The sequence below is a fragment of the Gallinula chloropus genome, assembly GCF_964237585.1.
Source record: "Gallinula chloropus genome assembly, chromosome: 1".
In the NCBI taxonomy this organism is placed as follows: Eukaryota; Metazoa; Chordata; class Aves; order Gruiformes; family Rallidae; genus Gallinula; species Gallinula chloropus.
Window position 1 is genome coordinate 87143536 of NC_140085.1, and position 22002 is coordinate 87165537.

General features: G+C 37.5%; 1 protein-coding gene across 2 annotated transcripts in view; it reads right to left on the reverse strand.

Moving 5' to 3' along the window:
• The window catches only part of STXBP5L (syntaxin binding protein 5L), a gene marked incomplete at both ends in the record, with an annotated part of 196325 nt that overhangs the window by 129439 nt on the left and 44884 nt on the right, over positions 1-22002 (reverse strand). The gene's annotated exons all lie outside the window — the stretch shown is intronic.

Here is a 22002-nt window from a genome sequence, read left to right on the forward strand (position 1 = left end):
GATATTAATATTTAACACAGTATTTGCTCCATGTGTATCTGTACACCCAAAACACACATAACACATGCAGATTACTGATAACAAAAGCTACCATCTACAATGACTCTATACTAAAGCCCACTGCATTTAAAAGTTAAGTGCAAACGTTGTGTTAGTATTGGTGTTACCCCTGCTTGTACTCTGTATCATCAGATTGCTTGGTAACAGGTTCAAAAAAGATTTGAGGAAGTTTTGCTTGTGCTCTTCAAGAAGAAAATGGAAGATTATCTATATAATATTTACATAATATTTTCGTACAGCACTGATTTAAGTGGTCACTGAGTTTTTATCAATTTGTAACAGTAATCACAAGGTGCTGATGTTCTTCATAGCTGCCAGTTATGAAGAACAACTGGTGACAGCAGAAGATAGAATGAAAACTGATCACATAACGAGTCTTTATAAAAAAAGGTCAAAAGACATGTCAAACTAAATATATCTAAAAGTAAAAAGACATTTTCCCAAATATTAATTCCTCCTGCAGTTGCTATGGAAATTTATGTAACTAAAATAATATAATAATCCTTCATCCATGTCAAGGAAGAGCATGAGAATACACATCTTTTAAACAGAGACAGCAATTAGCCATTACTGGAAATTTTTACAAGAAGACTGCATGCAGTGTATTTCCCAGCCTCCACCACTGGACTAGGAATAAAGTGATGAAGGTCCTATGACCAAGTCTGTAGTCTGTAGGAGATGAGAAAAGATTATTAGTTGATGTTCTCTTCTCAACCTGAAAGTGTTTCACTGTTTACTTTGTCTAATACAGATATAGGGATGAAAAAAATCTCTGTTTACAGGTTTTACAATAATTAACAGTTGCCCTGATTAATTCTGACTAATTCTTCATGCCAGGTACTTCATAGCAATGAGTGCTTTACAACCACAGTTCTGTGTTTCATGAGCAATTACAGAGTTTTAAGATGAGCTCTACTGTGCAATCAGGAGCACATATGTGACTGCTTAACACAGGCCATTTTGTGCTCAGTCTCGCAAAGAGAATGTCCTGGATTTTACTCTTACCAGGTGCTAAGATCACCCCAAACCTGCTTTGCTTAGAATTATCAACAATTCAACATAGAACCAAAACAATTAATGAAAAATTTCTACTGAAAAAGTGAGATAATTCTATACTTCTCAAAACAATTAAGAGCATCTTAGCAACAAGATTAAGGAGTTCTTTAAGCACAAAATACAAAATAAATGCTTTTTATAATCTACCTGTTCTCTTTCAAAGTTAAATTCACCATTATATGCAGAGCCTAATAATCAACATCCTAAATAAGAACAAAATAAATCACAGAATGAATTTAAAGAAACTTAGTCCCTGAAAGACATTTTCAACCTTATCCAATAAGCCTCAAAATTCCCATGTTTAACATCACAGAACATTTGGCTTTAACTGAGATATCTTAGCATAATTATGCATATACTTAGAGACGTACTATGCAAGAGCACTTTTGTCAGACTAAAATGCACTAATACACAGGTATTAATGCATTAAGACAGCACCTGATCTTGACTCAGGCTTTGTAAGTTGTCACCTATAGGTTTGTTTGCTTGTTAGTTTGAACGTTTCCATTGTTCCAAGGAATGTGCTCTATAATATGCCAAAGGAAATAATTACTTTAAAAGACTTTTATTCAGGTATTTCAGTGTTTATCCAACTACAAGATAATATAGATGCTGAAGTCATAAATTATATTCTTTTTAGGCATTGCAGTGCTGCCTAAAAGACTAAATAGTTTTATGAATTAACAGAAACTGCTCACAGCTTCTTAGTTTATGAGCAATTCCTCAAATTCATCAACTCCATCAGTTCTATCATTGTGTTTAGTATTGGATGATTTCAGGAGCGTTCTGGTATAACACAAAAATACTTCACATTCCAAGACTTATTAAAAGCAGGTTCAATTTGTTAAATTAGGGAGTAATTCCTGCCCCAGAAAAGCAGGTATGTGACATTTCCATAAATTTCAGTTAAGCTGTATTAATACCCAGCACTTTCACAAATCTATAAACTTATTTTTGACACTTAATGAGATAGATGTTAATCTAGAATTTCAATTGTTAAGTAAAAGTAGATATATAAACACACAAGAACTCACATATTATCAATAGATGTCAAAACTTGCAATGAAGTTATTCAAGTTGGAAGAAATACAATTTGAAAAAACCAAAAAATTTAGGAAAATTTAGAGTTTGACAAAAATCTATTGAAGTATCAGGTGAAGTTTTTTTCTTGGACTTAGTTCAATATAAAGGATACTGTAAATGTACCTATGTTAAAAAGCGTTCCAAATGTCTGACAGTAAACCTTAAAAAGTTTTTATTTCTATTATTGTATACCTAAATTATTTTAAGATAAATTTTCAGCAGAAAATTACATGGAAAAGGCATTACCCTTTTTCTCTATCTTTCTAGCAAAATATAGGTAAAAGGTTATCTACATTACATCAATCTTATAATTCTTCTGAGTTGCATAAGATATTTTAAGTAAAGTACACTATGGACCGCTGTTAATCAGCCCTTCCATTCAAATTACATGAAATAGGTAATAAGCAGCGAGTTAAACTGTATTTCAATAAGCTCTTTTGGTGTAATTGAGTATGAACTGACTTTCCACTTGAAACTGACACTTGTAGATTTTGTTATACAAACTATGTTCATGTTTGATGTCAGTCGTGTTAAGCATTTATGTTTTATTTGCATTAAAATTTATAATCACATTAGTTAACATGGGTTAAAACATGAGTAACGTTTTGAAAGCAGAGTTAGCGAATACTGAGTAACTTCCAACGAACATTATCATTTTAAGAAAAGTGTGATTACTTCTGGGAATAAAGCAGGGCATAGCGGAAATCTCTCAGGATTCCAGTTTTTCCATGCCAATTACTGAAAGACTGAATGTTTCAGTGAAGCAGGACAGTTTCAGAGCATGCCATACTAATACAGTATTAGTTTCAGAATAACCCAATTCTAGATCTTGTTGGACAAGAATCAGAAGGGATCAAAGCTACTTTTACACTTCCTTGGCAATTCAAATTTAAAAGACTGAGAGCTCTACCTCCCTCCAAGGGATTATTCATTACAGAATCTGAGAGAACTGAAGGACTACCATAACTGAAGCATAGCTCTCATGCTGATGCTCTGCCAGGTAGCTGACAGCAATATGGTGCTGGGGGGGATAGTGGCTTCCAATAATTCAAATCCCTTTGTACAGGATGAAGAGAGCCAGCAGAAACTGCTGAGGCTGCCTGGCTATCAAGCCAACCCTGTTTTACCACTGCTATCATCTTTGGCAAAGATCTACAGGCTTTGTTATCTACTTCAGGAAGTAGATCTGCAGTAACAGCTGCAGATCCAGCCCAGCACAATATAAGACAGCACCAGGGCCCCGTCTACTCGAGACAATGAGTAAAATACCTTAAACCCATCTAACTTGCTTTTCTGCAGTGTGATGCAAGGGATAAAGTGTGCAGGGAAACAAATTGGGCAGAGGAAGCAAGACATGGTGTAGGCCACCCGTACTGCCTACTAGAGAAGTCCCCATATTAATTTTAATTATTAACCTAGGGAGAGACAGCTTTTACGGCATATACAGAATCCTAAGGGCTATCTTAGGATGTAGCATGAGCAAATGGAGAAGAGAAACTTGGAGCAAGATAGGGAGAAATTCAGCTTGACAGTGTACACACTGTGTGAGCTTCTCCCCGCACTGATTTTCAGAAGTCAGGGATATTACTTGCATACCTATATTAAAGTTTTAGTACCTAAAGTGCAGGTAGAATTGGGAAGGGTGACTAATGTTTGACTAATTAAAGGCTCTGACTGTTACTAATGTCAAAGTCAAATCAGAGACTTTCTTTGGGAAGTTAAACATAGAAATGTTGTGTTAGCTTTCATTATGTTAAATCCTAATAAACATTGCTAACATTCAGGAACATAAAGGCTATATCTATTACATTAATCACAAACATTTATTTCTATAACCCTATATTGTCTATATGACTTGAAAAATATTAAAATATAAAGAGCACTTCTGCACAGTTTCTGCACCTCTGCACCCCTGTTTTGCTTTTGTACTAATACAAGTTATTACTCTAAATGGGGAAAAATGTTTTATTTTTCCTAGAACTGTTATTTCATGTACACCATAAAAATGAACATCTAGATTAATTTTAAGGTACATAAAAGAATATAAATACAAAGGTTTGATATGGAGCAAAGCCTGGGGGAAGAGAGATACTTATCTTCATTCCACTTCAATGAATATCACATTGTTTAGGATGTGTGTCTAGTAAAACATTGGGATCCTGAAAACTGGACTGCCCACTTTCAATTGTAACCCCCCACCTTGTGGCTTAGTTTACCAAAACAAGCAGATGATGTCCAATACTTGAAGCTCAAGTATCTATCAGCTTCCCAAAGGAATATGGATTTGTCAGAGAAGCCCTTGTGGGACAGGATCACAATGTATTTTCTAAATCAGCTCAAAATACTTAATCAGATTATAAAAGACAAGTGCACACACACATACACACAGAAACTCAGTGGAAGAGAGAGAAAGGTTTAGAGGCAGGGTAAGGGGAATATAGCAAGGAAAGAAGGATATAGCTGATCAGTGCTTGCAAGAGGCAGAAAAATGAGATCATTCTATCCAGCAAGTCACTGACTCAGCATAGGAAAATCAAAACTTCATAATGTAAAAGGAATTTTAAAATTGCGGTATGGCAGTAGAAGAAAAAGCTTCCTTTCTGACATACTCCAGGAAAAAACCAAAACAACCACCCTAAAAACCCATAAACAATATAAAACTCTCAGTTTTTTCAACAAAGACTTCTCATGTAATTTTTATACTTTGGAAGGACTCAGAATCTTCGAAGAGTGGGTAAACAGATTCAGAGTTTAGTTTTGCACAAGGAAATGACAGTATCTGTATGGATAAGGCAGAAGCTGTACTAGAAAGTCTTGTGAGAATACTGATATATTAGAACAAGCTTTGACAAGATATACTTACAGCTATTGACAATGGTTGGAGGCTTTTTTGTCCAAATTTGCTGATGGATATCTCTTAAAGATGAGCTAAACTCACATCCTAATACACGATAAAAATCTAAGGCCATGGCTTGGATAAAGTTACACACTTTACTGATTTTTGCATCATAACACTAATTTGTAGCATGAAAACCTGAACTGATTAGTAAGAAAATGAAAAAAGAAGAAACATTTGTGTGGATCTCTCTGCTCCTCTCTGCCAAAGACAGGAATCAGAACTTGAAACTGACAGGTACCTACAACACCTATGTTCCAGCAAGTTAAACTATGATTATGTAGAATATGTACATTCAATACCTGTACTGATTTCTCCACAAAAACAAGAAAACTACACAAAAAGTCTTCTGCTGTTGTACCCTATAGTGAAAAGTTCTTTTCTAGGTTTGGATTTGCTTATGAGTTCAGTTCTATGTACACAAAGGAGGTTAATTCCTAAACTAGACCTTTGATCTCTGAGTCAGTGTCCATTTTTCTTGTGGCCTGATTTCAATTTTGTTTGGTTTGAAACAATCAGCTATTGAAAAGGAGCCCTACCTCTAGCCTGTGAACAAACATTTTCCATGCCAATCCTGTCAAGAATAAGATAATCGTAAATTTGCCACACCAGAACTTTTCCCAGGACTAAGATCTGCATTTGCTGGACTACAAAGAGTTAGATGGCATTGGTTGCTCAGCCTGTTTTCTATGATCCCATAACAAAATTATCTATTTTTTAAATTAAGGCATGCACATCAAAGCAGATATTAAATCCAATTCATGAAGACATTTATATTTCCCACAGCCTATTCTAATCTTCAGCATCCATATTCATTGTATACTAATCATCTGTCAGACTTCTTATTAATGGGACTGTAAAATGATAGTGATAGTATCAGAATTAAGTGGACGGTCTGACATCAAAAAAGGATATATGCAACAATATTTATCAAATAGCAATTAAAGTATCTGAATTATTTATCTACCTAATAACTCAAATAAACACCATAGATTTCATGAATTTTTACTTTGCAACTCAGTAAAAGGTTAAAGTCTCTAAATTTCAAGTTGAGTTCACTGTGGACAATGACACCAGCTTTAATGCACTCCACTACAACCTTTTTAAAACCCTATTTCACAGAATCACAGAACCTTCAAGGTTTGAAAAGACCTCTAAGATCATCAAGTCCAACTGTCAACCCACCACCATCTTGCCCAAAGAGGCACAGCATTCAACAGGAGTTCTTAGAATCATGGAATTACAGACTCGTTTGTGTTGGAAGGGACTGTAAAGATCATGCAGTTCCAACCCCACTGCACTATGGGCAGTGACACCCTCCACTAGACCAGGTTGCCCAAAGCCCCATCCAGCTTCTCTGGGTAACCTTCTCCAGTGCCTCACTGCCCTCACAGTGAAGAATTTTTCTCTAATATCTAATCTAAATCAACCCTCTTTTAGTTTAAACTCATTGCCCCTTGTCCTACCACTACAGTCCCTGATAGAGTCCCTCTCCATCTTTCCTGTACCTTTAGGTACTGGCAGGCTGTAATATCCCTAGAACCTTTTCTTTTCCAGACTGAATAAGCCCAACTCTCTCAGCCTGTCTTCATGAAAGAGGTGTATTTCCTGTAACAGGCATTGTCTTCGCATATATAACGTACTTGTATGCTGGCCATATTTGTCCCACAATGATATTCCCGGCAATACTGTTCCTCTAGCATAACGTAGGTGCCATACTTGAACCCTGATATCACTGCTCTGCAGCCTGCTGAAGATCAGAAATTCTTCACATGAAGGAAACAATGCCAAGCAAAGCTACTGTAGCTGCTTACCAGCAAAGTCCTGGTTAGAAATACAGGTAGCAAAGCAGAAATCAAGGCAGCTCCTCCTGTGTTTTAAGCCTTGAGTGAGATACCATGAGCTGCCTTGCATGTCAGTGTCCTGCATTAATTTAGGTATATTTTGGCAAGTTTTTTACAAGAAATATTATTAAATTTGAAGCAGATTTGTGCTTAATTTTCCAAGATTCTCACTTTTTCTAGCACTGAATTTATTTCAGATTGCTGTGTAATATATCATGTTATTATAAATGATACGACTAGTCAATTATTGATTGTCTAACCAAAGCTCTTACTATAAAGCCCTTTCATCATTAGCTCTCTTCTGTTGCCAGCTCCAGTTTTACAAATCATACTAGAATTGCTGGATTAGCATTAAAACAGTCAGGAGGAGATAAAAAAAACCCAAACAAAACTCAAGCTAAACAAGGTACTAAAGAAAAAATTACTCTGAGTAATATTAAATTTTTAAAACTAAAATTCTCTGATAGTTAATGGAGAAACCAGCAAATGTTCCTGGTTGTTGGAGCATGACAAGGTCTGGTCTGACCTCCTGTATAACCTCAATGAAGACAATTCTGTTTAACAGACGCCTGTTTTCCAGAAAGGCAGTAACGTTGAAGATTTTTTTTAAAATTAAGACACTTCGGCTTTCCTTCACAATTCATTTCAAAACTAACTACACATATTGCTAAAAATATTAAAGCAATTTGTCAGACTTTAATTTCAAGCCACTAACGTGTTTTTCTGTTGGTTTAGAAAACCTTTAAAGCAACCATTTTACTCCTGTTAAAGGACATGTACACAGTAGTGAAACCATCATTTAGTCTTTTTTCTAATAAACTATATCAGACTGAGATCCTCAGGTCTCTCATTATAACATACTTTTTCCAGCCAGATAATTTTTGTCTCTCTCCTGTAAATCTCTCAAGAGTTCTACATTTACAATCACAAAAACTCACAAAAAAAGGGCAAGCAAAAGTGATAAAACCGTGAAAGCTTCCCTAACATGCACTGCCTTCGCGCTACATAGTCATACCTAGATTTTCTTTAAAACCCAAATCTTCAAAAATAAACATTTAGCTACACACTAAAAACATTTATGCAGTCCTAAACCCAGGGAGGTTGTGGAAGCCCCATCCCTGGAGGCATTTAAGGCCAGGTTAGATGGGGTTTTGGGCAACTTTTTCTAGTGAGGGTGTCCCTGACCATGGCTGCAGAGTTGGAAGTAGACGACCTTCGAGGTCCCTTCCAACCCAAAGCATTCTATGATTCTATGATTTCAGACTGGTAATTTATGTCTCTACTACAAGTATTACCTCAACCACCAGGTCAGAATTAAGCTAGTGATGTAGCAGTCAACTGTTAAACTTCAGTGTCAGTAACACACACTCCTCTTGGTATGGCAATCAACCAATTCTCTAAATAATAACCCTTACTTTAAGATATAGAATCATAAATGGAGAGGGATATCAAGTATTCACTTTAAAGAAAATTAAACATGCATTCTGCTTCTTCATTGAAATAATTTATTAATTTTATCTAAATTACCAACTGTTTCACAAGAAGACAGCCTTGCCTCTGAAGATGAAGTAATCTATTAGTCTTTTATGCAGACGCTTAAGAGAGATCTAAAATTGTCATCTCTAAGTCCAGGGGCAGCCTGTATGCCCCTGATCAGAAAAGGTAAATGCAAGCTCCTTCTCTTTGCACCTTCTTTACAGGTAAAGATGAGACTAAGCTGTGGTGTGGTATGGCATTTATGAAGTCTTCAGTAGGTAAACTGCAGCTGCTGCTACTCACAAACATGCCGGAGCTTGTATATCAGATTTGTGTGCTTCCTAACCAGGAAGGCTGCCAGAAAAGTAATGGTCTGTAGCTAGTTGGTATAATCAAAGTCTCTGCTACTGTGCAGTAGGGAGAGAGAGAGACTGCCAGACAAATTTTTAGGACACTTTGGGAAATTTCCTGTCCAAGTAACAGATTTCTCAATGTTAATTATTTTGCCGTCTCATTCTCCTCTCACCTACCCTGTCTTCTGATGTGATTTAAGACATCTAGACATTTAGACATTCTAAATTATAGACTCTCTTGTGCACTCTGTGGCTCAAAATGGAAGTTCTCACCTGTCAAATGTCTATCATATTCAAAACTGTACTTCTAACTAAAGAAGAATCCTAGTATCATCTCCAGACCCAAGTTAATGAAAAACATTAACCCAGTCCTAAAGCAGATTCTCAGAGCACAGTCACTAGCTATAGAATTAGCTATTCAATACAGAATTCTAAATTCTTTGATTGCACCATTCCAGGTATTCTATTCAACATATAAAGTCTTGGGTAATGTGAAAACTCATTAGTGAAAATATTTTTAGCCTTACAGTGTAATGAAGCACCAAAAAGAAGTTGAGGAATGCCTTCCTCACCTTTAACAGCACCTCTCATTTTGAGGGTCAATCTTTATGTAGCTCATTAATGCGCTTTAGAAGTTCCTTTTTTCTCCTTACTACTGAGAAAGAAACACAGAAATCCCAGAATTATTGAAGAACTACACAAAATGCCTTTTGTTTCAAAGAAAGCACCTAAACCTTTAAAAATAAACATTTGGCTATACACTAAAATATACATTTCCCAAGCACGGCAGCATGGCTTTTCAAAAGTCAGACATTTCAACTGCGATTTATTTTTCATTAGCCACAGAGCTCTCATTGCTGCTAATTCCTTGGTTTTCACTAATAATTTATTGGACTTCAGAGAAAAGGCTTTTGATTTTTTTAGCTATATAAACTGCATTATTTTAAAAAAGCATCTGAGGAAAATATCAGGTGGACAAATGTAACACAGATCACGTCAGGTAAGCAACAGCACACAATATTTACCTGATATTTTGAAGTTAGAATATTTTCTGTGCTCTTTCTAATTATCATCGCCCTTCATACAGTATGAAAGTCTCCTGGTCCTGCCTAGGCCAGAGTTAACCTCCCCAAACCGCCAGCCCAGGTGAGTTGAGTTAGCACAGGGTGTTTCCACACCACCTGGCACCACTCAGCCTGTAAAAGGGGCTGATCCAGGAGTGGTGCTCCTGGGTGCCTCCAGGGCAGTCTGAGTGTGGCTGGGGTGTTGGATCCATCCTCATGTTAGTGCAGTACTGTGTTATCACCAGATGTGAGTGAAATTTGCCATGGGCTGTTACTGTTCCCCTTTCACTGCACTGGTGTCAGTAAACCGTCCCTATCCCAAACCAGGGAGGCTCTGTCTGTTTCTCCTCCAGGAATTAGTGAATGTATGGTTATAGAAAAAAAAATTCTCACTATTTCAGAGGAAAACATTCTTAACCCAGTAACTAGTCCTTGTAATAACTTATGAAAAAGTACATTTGAAATTTTCACCAAGCTCTGATGCACGATACAGAGCCTGATACAGAATCTGTTCCAGGTGTGCATAATAAAAAGGTCACTGAAGCAGAAATTGACACAGTCTGCTTGGGGACAAATACTGCTAGACTAAGAGGCTAATTCATTTAAAAGTCTGAAACTGTAGGGAACTAAGGACAAGCATGAAGACAATTTTGTAATCATGAAAGATAAGGAAGAGCAGGAATTCTTCCCGTCCTTCAGGCTCCATTTGCCTTTAAGTATGAAGATAAGGGAACAGGAGAAGTTATCCACCAAGCAGTAAGAGAAGATCTATTACATTGCGCAAAGCCACCCTAAGACTCAAGGAAAGAAAGGATTACATCAGTGGAAAGCAAAAAGCACAGCTTCGGACATTTCCCCAGAGTGGAGTGAGAGAACACAGCACAGCCTTGCCTCTCTTCTTCCTACCCAGAACACAGGAGCAGCATTGCCCCTCTGCCTCACCACAATCCCACATTACAGCAGAACTGACTACTCTTTTCCATCCAAGCAGGCAACCCCCAGACCTCCCTGAGGGCTTAGAATTTCTGACATTCTCAGGGCACAAACCAAAAAAAAAAGGGAAAGGAAGAAACAGATCCACTGGGAGTGAGATAGCTCTGGACACAAGTTAATGAGAAGAACCTCTCTTCTGTATACTTGCAAAGTAGACACTGGTATGGTCCCCACTTTGGAAGGGGTGAAGACCATACTATGCCCATGGTATGTCTGCTGGCGGAATACACTTCTCCCACATTACGTGTGTCGGTACCTATGGGGGTCCTCACACTTGCTGTTACTCCAAACATGCAGAGGACTTCTTACAAATTAATAACTGTGATCTGGGACCTGAAAAAAGCTTGTGGAAGCATAGACAATATGTTTTGCATGTTCAGTTATGTCTTTCTGACAGTTATTTTTGTTGCCATATGATCTTTTTACAGTATCACACTATTCCCATGATTAATAAACTATTTTTAAAAATGCATCAGCTATAAAGGAATTCATTATTTTTGGTTGCTTTAACAAAAAGTGATGCTGTGCAGGTCTTCAGACAGCTGTACATAGCTTGATCACTACAATATTTCAGATATATTAATATGCATGAAACCATTGTTAATATATTGTTTTGATACCTTTACTTCATTTAACAGATTCAGAAATATATCAGATCTACTAAATATACTTGAAGAAAACCTCAGATAGTAATATAAAATAACTAAACCCAACGATTTTTTTCTGACCTCCATGTTTTGAGGTTTTGTTCTAAACTGGCTGATATTTTTTCCAGAAAAGTATCTTCTACCCCCCACAAATTATATATCCAGAGGCAAAACAAGGGACTTCTTAAATTCTACAGAAAACTATTAAATTCAAACTGTCTGTACATTCATAGAATCATAGAATATCCTGAGTTGGAAGGGACCAATAAGGACCATCAAGTCCAACTCCTGGCTCCACACAGGGCCAGCCAAGTCAGACCGTGTGACTGAGAGCATCATCCAGACGTTTCAAGCTTGGTGCTGTGACCACTTCCCTGGGGAGCCCGTTCCAGTGCCCGACCACCCTCTCAGTAAAGAACCTCTTCCTAATAGCCAACCTAAACCTCCCCTGCTGCAGCTTCACGCTGTTCCCTTGGATTCTATCGCTGGTCACCAAAGAGAGGAGATTGATGCTTGCCCCTGCACTCCCTCTCGTCAGGAAGCCACAGACCACCATGAGGTCTCCCCTCAGCCTCCTTTTCTCCAGGCTGTACAAACAGAGGGACTTCAGCCTCTCCTCATAAGACTTCCTCTCCAGACCCTTCACCATTCAATGCATACAGCTTTTATCTATCAAATCATCTGTCTTACTCTATATGCACAACACTATTGGTCATTAGAGCTTATATATGTACACACATATAAATAAAATACATACACAAACATATTTGTGTATTATGTGTATATGTATTAGAATCTTCAATTTTCAGTGAGAAAGTACTTGTGGTCAGATTCCTATGAAAGGCTAGACCCTCATTCTCATTTAAGGTACCCATGAGGCACCCAAAATCAGTAGAACAAGGTCTGGCACACAAAATCTACACAGAGTATTTGACATAAACATGTTAGTAAAACCAGCAATATTTGGAAAATTCATGACTATTTTACTAAAAGATTCGTAAGTCTATAAAAGGAAAATACAGTTGTTTATTGCTATGCATCAGTTGTTCAGTCTACTGTAATAATTTATAATTTGTTATAAATTTTACATGGTTTTTACTATTGCTATTTGTACTTTAAAATACAGGTTATCTTGTAATTTATATAATCACAGAAAATAGTTATATGGTTCTGTAACTGAATAAATACTACTTATTAAAATAGCAAAGGCGGTAATTTATCCTTCACTATCAACTTGTAATTCCTTTTTATTTCAGTGTTTCAGTAAAATAGTTCACTATGCTTATTTCTTCAGCACGAAAAAGTGATAATTAAACTGGTTATCCTTACACTGTGTGAAAACTCCCATGAATACCTAAATGGGAAATGGAAAGACTGCAGCAGAAAGAAGAGGAAAACAGAGTATTCAGACTTTTACAACTCACAGAACAAAGTAAGGTAATATAATGGGAGAAGGAACAGAAAATAGTCTAGTTTCACCTTAGGCCTGGCCTCCCTAAAGACATGAGCCCTGCCAACTCTGAAATAGTTGATCTGTTGTATCTTTCCACAGCTCTAGGCTAAAGTCTGAGACAATTATAATGATGATGGTGACCTTTTCTTAACCCAGGTGCAAAAATCATGTACTAATGTCTATGAGGGTGTTATTTTTTTCAGAAGAGTTAAATTACTGTTATATATAAACATAAAATGATTTTTGAAAATTTTACAGTCCATGAACTACAGATATATTTGAACTGTTAATGAGAGAATATCTCTCACTTCATCCTTTTTAAGGATGTAAATGTTTGTCTGGGCATCAGTCTCCAACCTGAAGACTGCAGCTTTGATAAATATACAATACTTCCTTTCTTTATGAGGCACATAGGAAAAGTCTTGATTTAACTGTGAAAGGTACCACCCCCAGACCACTCTCCTAGCCATTGGCTGTGCCACAGCACCTGAGTGTTCCATTCTTCAGCCATAAGCCCATACCCTCCTAACAAAATTAGAGGCCTCACTGCACACTCTCCACTTTTTGTTCCTGTTCTGTGTATGTAAGAGGCCCATCTTGTTCCGTCAGACATGCTGTCATCCACCCTGAATCACATGTAATCAGAGCTGACCAAGCTGAGATCTCACATGTTAACTTGCCCCTCCAAAACACGAACCCTAGACCCCACACCTCCCCATTTAATTTTTCTCGTGTACTGCTGTTTGGAAGATGTTTCTGCTACTATTCCAGAAAACAAAACTAAAAGTCATCCAGCCTGGAAAAAAAAAATCTCAAGGTAAGCAAACCAAACTTGTTCACTTCTGCATTTGGCACATGGTCAATGTCTGCTCAACAAGACACTGCCTCAGTCACAGTGAAATTTATTCTTTTGTAGAGGACAAATGAAGACCATGGAACATTTAAAGCTTTCAAAGACCTTAAGTGAGGCTGCATGATGTATAACACTTGCATAGGCAATCTCCAGAGACACAAAGTTTACCTTGAAAAATGTCAATGTCAGTCCCAAAGTCTGAAGGAACTCTAGAATTCCCTCAAATGTTCTTTCATTGTGTTTCATCTGACTCACCCTGCAGTAAGCTTTCAGTGCTGCTTCTCCACCCTTCAGAGGCAGCAGTCACTGAAACCAATAATGTAAATTCTGGTAAAAGTTGGACTGCGCAAAATACTGAGAGAATGAAAGAAAAGTCCTTAGAAAGGCAAGCCAAAAATCAGAAAGATTAGGGATAATATGAAAGTAGACCACAGCACTCCATATAGTCAACGTGCATTTGCCTGAACAAGTGAAAAGCACAGTGACCAGAATGGTGAACAAAGAACTTAGAAAAGGAAGCTACTTCAATCTGGAGAACAGTCAGGAACAAACAATACCCAGCTTATGCAATTCTGTTTCCATAATACTGAACCTCCATGTTGGACTGATGTAAGTTCATAGCACACAGAAGAATTTTACAGTGAAAATCCTTCAATTTTCCTCCTCCAGACCTTGGAAACAAGATGCAAATAAAAAGAGAAAACACTAGAAAATCATAAAGGAGGACAAAGGAAGTCAAAAGACTTCATGGATGTGCAATAGTTAATTTATCAGAATCTAGCAAACATTGGCTATTCATCTTTTTTTCCTCTTGTAACATGTGGAGATAGAAACTAACCTTAGGCAATAACCATAAAAACCTGAGCTATGCACATAACCTGGAGAAAACAGAAAAAATAAATCCAATCCTGGTTCTGGTTTTCAGACCATAAACTAACACAAGCTTTGCAAGAAGGTGATCTCACTTTCTATCTACTTAATCCCTTTCCAATTGCTGCTAAATCCTTTTAGTAAAACAAAGAACTTGGAAGTACATACGTGTACCTATATATACACAAATATCTGTCATACAGACATATTCTGTATATATAAATCAACTGACAGAATATGACTGCTGTACTTGAAATCTGTACTTTTCCTAAAGTTTATGTTACTCATATTATTCCATACAGTACTCAGAATTGCCCTCTTGAACCCAGTGAAATAAAAAAAGAAGCAACAATTTCTGCAGAAGTCCCAGCTCAGCTTACAGCTGAAAGGACAATATTTACTGAGCCACCTCTAATAACAACTTCGCTCTAAGTCAGTGGCCTTTTGCTCAGCCACTTTCTCTTTTTAGCAGTCAGTGTGACCTTTGGTCCCAAGAGGAACCAAATCAATAGTATCAACACCAACTAATCCTTACTGAAGCATTTATTTCATTTCCATCCTTTGCTAAGCCAAGAAAGCACGAATCACCTCAACTCTCAAATTATGAACCTAAGATGATAACCCTCAAGTTATGTTTACAGACAATTTAAAATGTAATGGTTTTTTTAGAGCTAAGCAAGCTTTCCTTTAACTTGGCAAACAAAGATATTGTGTACAGCACTCATTATACAAAACCATGAGTTTCTAATGTCTAGTTGCACATACCATGCAGGTAGGAGAGAAAAATCCATTGAAGTATGTATCAATTAATTAATGTATTAAAGCAGAAAAACTATACACATAGAGTCAGGATTTTATTAGAAATGGCTACACAGATTGGAAAAAGTAGTACGTATTTATATGCTGTAGGATAATATATCTTGTCATTTTTCAAATTGTATGCAACCAAGATATTTGCTGTAACATAAAAAAGGGTAGAACTCTGAGAAACAAAAGTTCTGTTTATCAGATCAAAAGACTTTAAAAACATAATTTAGTCTATCCTCTTATTGTGCATTGTCTAACTGATTACCAAAAATCATTAATCCGAATTCTTTGACTTCCTTACAGTACCTACTTACAAAACCTTTAAGTAATAAAAATGTAAGTTCCTGCCATTTATTTTCCTTGCAGATTGGTTCACTTTTCATTTTTTTCTCCATCTGAAGCAGTAAAGAAATGAAAAAGAACTATTCAGGTGGCAGCTGAATAATTTTCTAGAGTTTCAAGGTTCTGGAAACTTAGAAAGGATCTTCCTTTTCCATGTTTCATCTTTTTCTGCAACAATAAGTTATCTGTTTAGTCCCACTGATTGTGCAGCATCCAACTTGTGCAGTGTATACTGTTAACACTGGTGAGAGAATCTGCTGTATATTCACAGTGGTGATGTGAATATCTAAATGTAAGTTGGAACATTGTCTATGAACCCATTTCTGGTGCTGGGGTGCTAAAGGATTACACATTACAACACTACTGTAGGCACGCATTTGAAGCCCAAAAAATCCTACCAGGGATTTTTAATTACCTACAGGGTAATTAAATTTGGTCAACAAAGATTAGGACTGTGAAGCATAACAAAATTGTAAGAACAAGTCAAAGGAAGAAAGGACATAAGAATTCAGGCCTTCCTTATATCTAGTTTATTAAGAAAAGCAGCAGAGGGCAGACTGTTCTACAGATTTTGGGATTCCTGAAATGTTGTGTTCTAATAATATCAATGAGTTAACCTAAATAGATGAAACAAACTAATAAAATCTATGTATTTTTCCCCTAGAAAGAGCAGCAATTAAGGAAAAGGCAAACTCTGCATGAGCTTTTTAAGAAGCCTGCCAAAATTCTGCTCATTTTCATTCCTCAGCTATTTAATAATTCAGGCAGTACATTGCAGTCAAAATGCCCATTTGCCATTTCTGCATTTGTATAAAGCATTAGTCAGTGTTTTTTAATCATGTTGCTTATCTTTGAAACTGTCATTACCCTTTCTCCTTTTGCTACATTGAGGAGAAAGACCAGTGATAACACTTTCATGCTTTGAAAAGAAACGTGATGTTACCTCTACATTTTATAAATCTGTGAGAATGACCATTTTAAATTTCATTCAATGCAAATTTACCCTCACACTCCAGCAACGTGAAGCTTCTGCTACTTCTATTCTACTATTATTTCCATTTGATAGGCTTTCTTTCATCTTTCTTTCATCTCATTCTTTTAAGGTATCACTTCCAATAGATGGGTATCTAAATGTTAAGGCCATAGTTACAGAATATTATAACAGGTGTCCTTTTGCATATATAATTGTACATTTCAAACTAAAAAATGCATAAGTTTGAGTTTATGGGAGCTTTGCATGGAGGATACACAAGTACTCTTCTTGTCTCCTCTTTTAAGATTTCTAAACATCAGCCAGAAGGTATTTCTAAGTATACCCAGATGGAAAATTGTAGTAACTCATCCAAGTTTTCTGGACTTCAAATAGACCAAATGCTTGCCACATCCAATGACTTGGAAGCTACGTAGCATTATTATGATGGCAGCAAGATTGTGCTAATAGAAAGAAGTAATCTAAGAAGAAATTAATGTGTATCTTAATCCAAATATAATCCATCAGATAACTTTAATGTTAAGAATCCTGTGGAAAAATTACTGCCTAGTCCGGTGATTAAAGATCACCTCTAGAGTATTTCCAAGAGAAAGAATTAAAATTATAATGACAGACATAAGCAGCTTTTATTTTAAACACATGGCTTCCTGAGTTATATTCTGCTCTTATTACCATAATAAAAATTATTTTCCCAGTGTCTCTAACTTAAAATAAATACTAGATATAATATTGCCATTAGGTAATAGATATATGAACAACAGTAATTCATTGCACACAAACTCACTGAGAGAACCTTTCAATGTTCCTTTGAGTCAGTATAATTCTGAGTGATGTAGTGATCTATTGCAGCTTGCCCACAAGTTTGCTTTCAGCAATTTTGAGATAGATTTCACCCTTAAAGTCTAGATACCTCAAGGAATTATATTAGTTTTAAACTCTAAATTGTCTGGGACATAGAAAAATAAAAGGTCTTAACAGAATCTCAAAAAGCCATTCTGGATTTAGGAGTAAAAATAATCCAGTTTCATTTTGGACTGTGGCAATTTATAAATATCAAGTTATGGAGTATATTTTGGTGCTATTAAATTTGGTAATATCTTGCTCGGAAACAGCAAAGGAAATAGTTTCATGTAATCAAATTATTTGCTAGCAGGATCTTTAGGATATCTTCAAAAGGCATATGAACAAATTACTGGAAAATGGAATGGCCTTCCCGATTTTGTGTATGGTGATTTTTTAATGATTACATTAAAAAGAAAAAGAGATTCATAACAAGCTTTTAAAGCAAAAGGGAATTATTACTATAAGATAATTTTATCTTTCACATGACACAGGTTGCAGGTTTTTGTTAGATGTTTTTTGCATTACTGTAATTCTGTTTCAGTAGACATATCTAAGTTAGAAAGAGACTGAATATTGCTTTAAGGATGTCAACACTAAGCACTGTTCAACGGTACAGACAGTACATTCTCACTTCTTACACTGACCTGCAGAACGGTCTTACAAAGCCACACTCAGACAACAGCCTTCCATGAGAGTTCCCCTACTTGATATGGAGAAATACATGATTCCTACTCATTCTTTTCTCTTCTGAAAACATAGATACTGCTGTCATGCAAAACTCTGACATGGAAGGTGGATAGCTATGTAAACATGAAGTTGCTTCCTCAAACAGAAAACGCCTAGAAAGAAACAAATTTTTCCTTCTGGAGGTTTGCCTGCATTTTTGGAAAACTAGCCAACCGAATCTCATCAGATATAGGGTGGAGTTTTTTACCATATATTAGAGTTAAAAATTAGTGAGATGACCCTTCAAAACCAAGAAGTGGAACATGCTGCAACATCTCTACGATCCTTTAATCCATTTCACGTCACAAACATGTTTGAGAAACAGTAAACCATATAACAGATATAACACAGAGAATCTTTTAGCCAGATGATCTTCCTAAACAAAATGCAATGCAAGACTGCCAAATTACATTCTTCAGAATTCACTAGGTGGTCCCAAAATTACTTTATTAAAATCCACCGCTAATGTGCCAGAAACAAAGGTACCAGATAATTTCATGAGGTCCTTTCTGTCATGAGAGAGATAATTAAGGGAATTATGAGTACGATTAAGGGAATGGAACATCTCTCTTACGAGGAAAGGCTGGGAGACCTGGGTCTGTTCAGCCAGGGGAACAGATAGCTGAGAGGAGATCTGATCAATATGTATAAATGCCTGAAGGGTGGGTGTCAAGAAGATGGGGCCAGTCTCGTCACTGGTGCCAAGTGATTGGAAAAGGGGGCATGGACATAAACTGGAATGTAGGAAGTTCCACCTCAACATGAGGAAAAGTTTCTTTACTACAAGAGTGACAGAGAACTGAAATGAACTATTCAGAGAAGTTGTGCAATCTCCCTCTCTGAAGACTTTCAAAACTTGCCTAGATGTGTACCTGTGTGACAAACTCTAGGTGAACCTGCTTGGCAGTGGGGTTGGACTAGATCTCTAAAGGTCCTTTCCAACCATGATGATTCTGTGATGCTTCTAGTAAGGCTCCAAAGATCAAGGTTATTCTCACATTTCATTAGTCACTTTAAAGTTAAACCAGTGCCAGTAAAATCTTCAATCAACACAACAGGCATTCTTTGAGGAAAAATAAAAAGGAGGAAAGTCAGACCTGCTGAATTCCCAAGCCCATGACCCAGACAAACAAAATGAAGGACCAAATCCTAAAAAGTCGTGATTAAGTAGGATTCGGGAATCATAACACACAAGCAACTTACTATGAACTACCTCTAAAACCAATTGCTATCTTGGCCTTTGGATACATGGCAGTGAAATCAGAGACAGTGTCAAGACAGCTAATGGAATATTGTGATATTCACAGACACAAAGGGAAGATAGAAAAGACTCAGAGATAGTATAAAAGCTACCAGTACAGTTTATCAAAAAGAAGAGTGAGATGAAGGGAACCTTACAGGAAACCTGGGGAAGGGCATGTAGCAGTAGAACAAGGAGCAATGATTTTTAAGCTATTAAAACCACCTCTGTGCCTGGGAAGATGATGAAAGAGATCCTCCTAGAAGCTATGCTAAGGCATACGGAAGGCAGTGAGGTGATTCAAGACAGTGAGCTTGGCTTCCCCAGGGGCATGTCCTGCCTGACCAAACTCGTGGCTTTCTACGATGGGATGACTGCATCAGAGGACACAGGAAGGGTGATGGATGTAATCTATCTGGACTTCTGTAAAACCTTTGGCAGTCCCTCACAACATCCTTCTCTCTAAACTGGAGAGATATGGATTTGATGAGTGGACTGTTCAGTGGAAAAGCAATTGGTTGGATGATTGCACCCAGAGAGTAGTCATCAATGGCTCGATGTCCAGATGGAGATCTGTAACAAGTGGTGTCCCTCAGAGGTCTGTACTGGGACTGGTATTATTTAGTATCTTCATCAATGACGTTGATGGTGAAGTTGAGTGCACCCTCAGCAAGTTTTCAGATGACACCAAGCTGAGTGGTGCAGTTGACATACTGGAAGGACAGGATGTCGTCCAGAGGGACCTGGAGAAGTGGGCCCATGTGAACCACATGAGGTTCAACAAGGACAAATGCAAGGTCCTGCACCTGGGTTAGGGCAATCCTCATTACCAATATAGTCTGGGAGATGATGCAATGGAGAGCAGCCCCGCAGAGGAGGACTTAGGGGTCATGGTGGATGAGAAGCTCGACATGAGCCAACGAGCGCTGGCCAGAAAGCCAACCATATCCTGTGCTGCATCAAAAGGAGCATGGCCAGCAAGTCAAGGGAGGTGATTCTGCCCCCCTACTCTGCTCTTGTGAGACCTCGCCTGAAGTACTGTGTCCAGCTCCAGAGTCCCTAATATAAGGACATGGAACTCTTGGAACAGGTCCAGAGGAGTGCCACAAAGATGATTAGAGGGCTGGAGCACCTCTCCTGTAAAGACAGGATGAGAGAGTTGGGGTTAATCAGCCTGGAGAAAAGGTGGCTCTAGGGGGGGATCTTATAGCAGCCTTCCAGTACCTGAAGGGGGCCTAGAAGAAAGCTGGGGAGGGACTTTTTAGATGGGCATGTAGTGATAGGACAAGGGGAAACGGCTTTAAATTGGAAGGGGGTAAATTTAGATCGGATATAAGGAAAAGAAAATTCTTCAATATGAGGGTGGTGAGGCACTGGCATAGGTTGCCCAGAGAGGTGGTGGCTGCCCACTCCCTGGAGGTGTTCAAGGCCAGGTTGGATGGGGCCTGAGCAGTGTGGCCCAGTGAGAGGTGTCCCTGCCCATGGCAGGGCCATTGGAACTTCATAATCTTTAAGGTCCCTTCCAGCCTTAACCATTCTATGATTCCATGAAACTAGAGCAGGGGAGGCTTAGATAAGAACTTCTTCCTAATGTCTAATCTATGAGGGTGATAAGACACTGGAACAGGTTGCTCAGAGAGGTGGTGTCCCAGTCCCTGGAGGCATTCAAGATCAGGATTGATGGGGTTGTGAGTAACCTGATCTAGTTAAAGGTGTGCCTGCTTACTACAGGGCAGTTGGACTAGATGACCTTTAAAGGTCCATTCCAACACATTACATCCTGTGATTTGCTCATTGTCTATAAATCTGATTCAAGAAGAAAAAAAAAGTACTGCTAAAGAGCTCTTCAATCTGAGAAAGCCATAATAAGAAGCAATTCCTGAAAGCTGACTTTTTTTAAAAAGCACAAATTGGAATCTTGGGACAAAGTTGTTATTTTTAAAATAACGAGGGTGATACAGGAAACCAGTAAAAAACGGTGAACTCTGCAGTTTGCCTTCACAAGTCTCATGTCTTGTCTTATTGATAAGGTTATAATAAATAAATAATGAAGCATCATATGTTCATTTATTAATATGACACTTCAGTGACACTATGGGTACCTAAGATTGTAAAATATAAGCATAGCAGATATCATGTGTACTATTTAAAATTAATGTATAGGTGGCTTTAGTAACTCAATGTCTGCAGAATAAAAAATTCATGCTGGACAAGAGCAGCTGGCTGACAAGCCCAAGGAATGCAGTCTTTAGATAATGTGCCTGATCCCAAGAAAAGACCTCAGTGACATTGCCATAATTGACATAACTCCTGGTTAATTAGGTAGGGACCTTTAAGTATTCAGACTGCCTGATTCTGACAACATCAAATTCATTTGCATCTACTGTTTAAATACAGTGGAATAT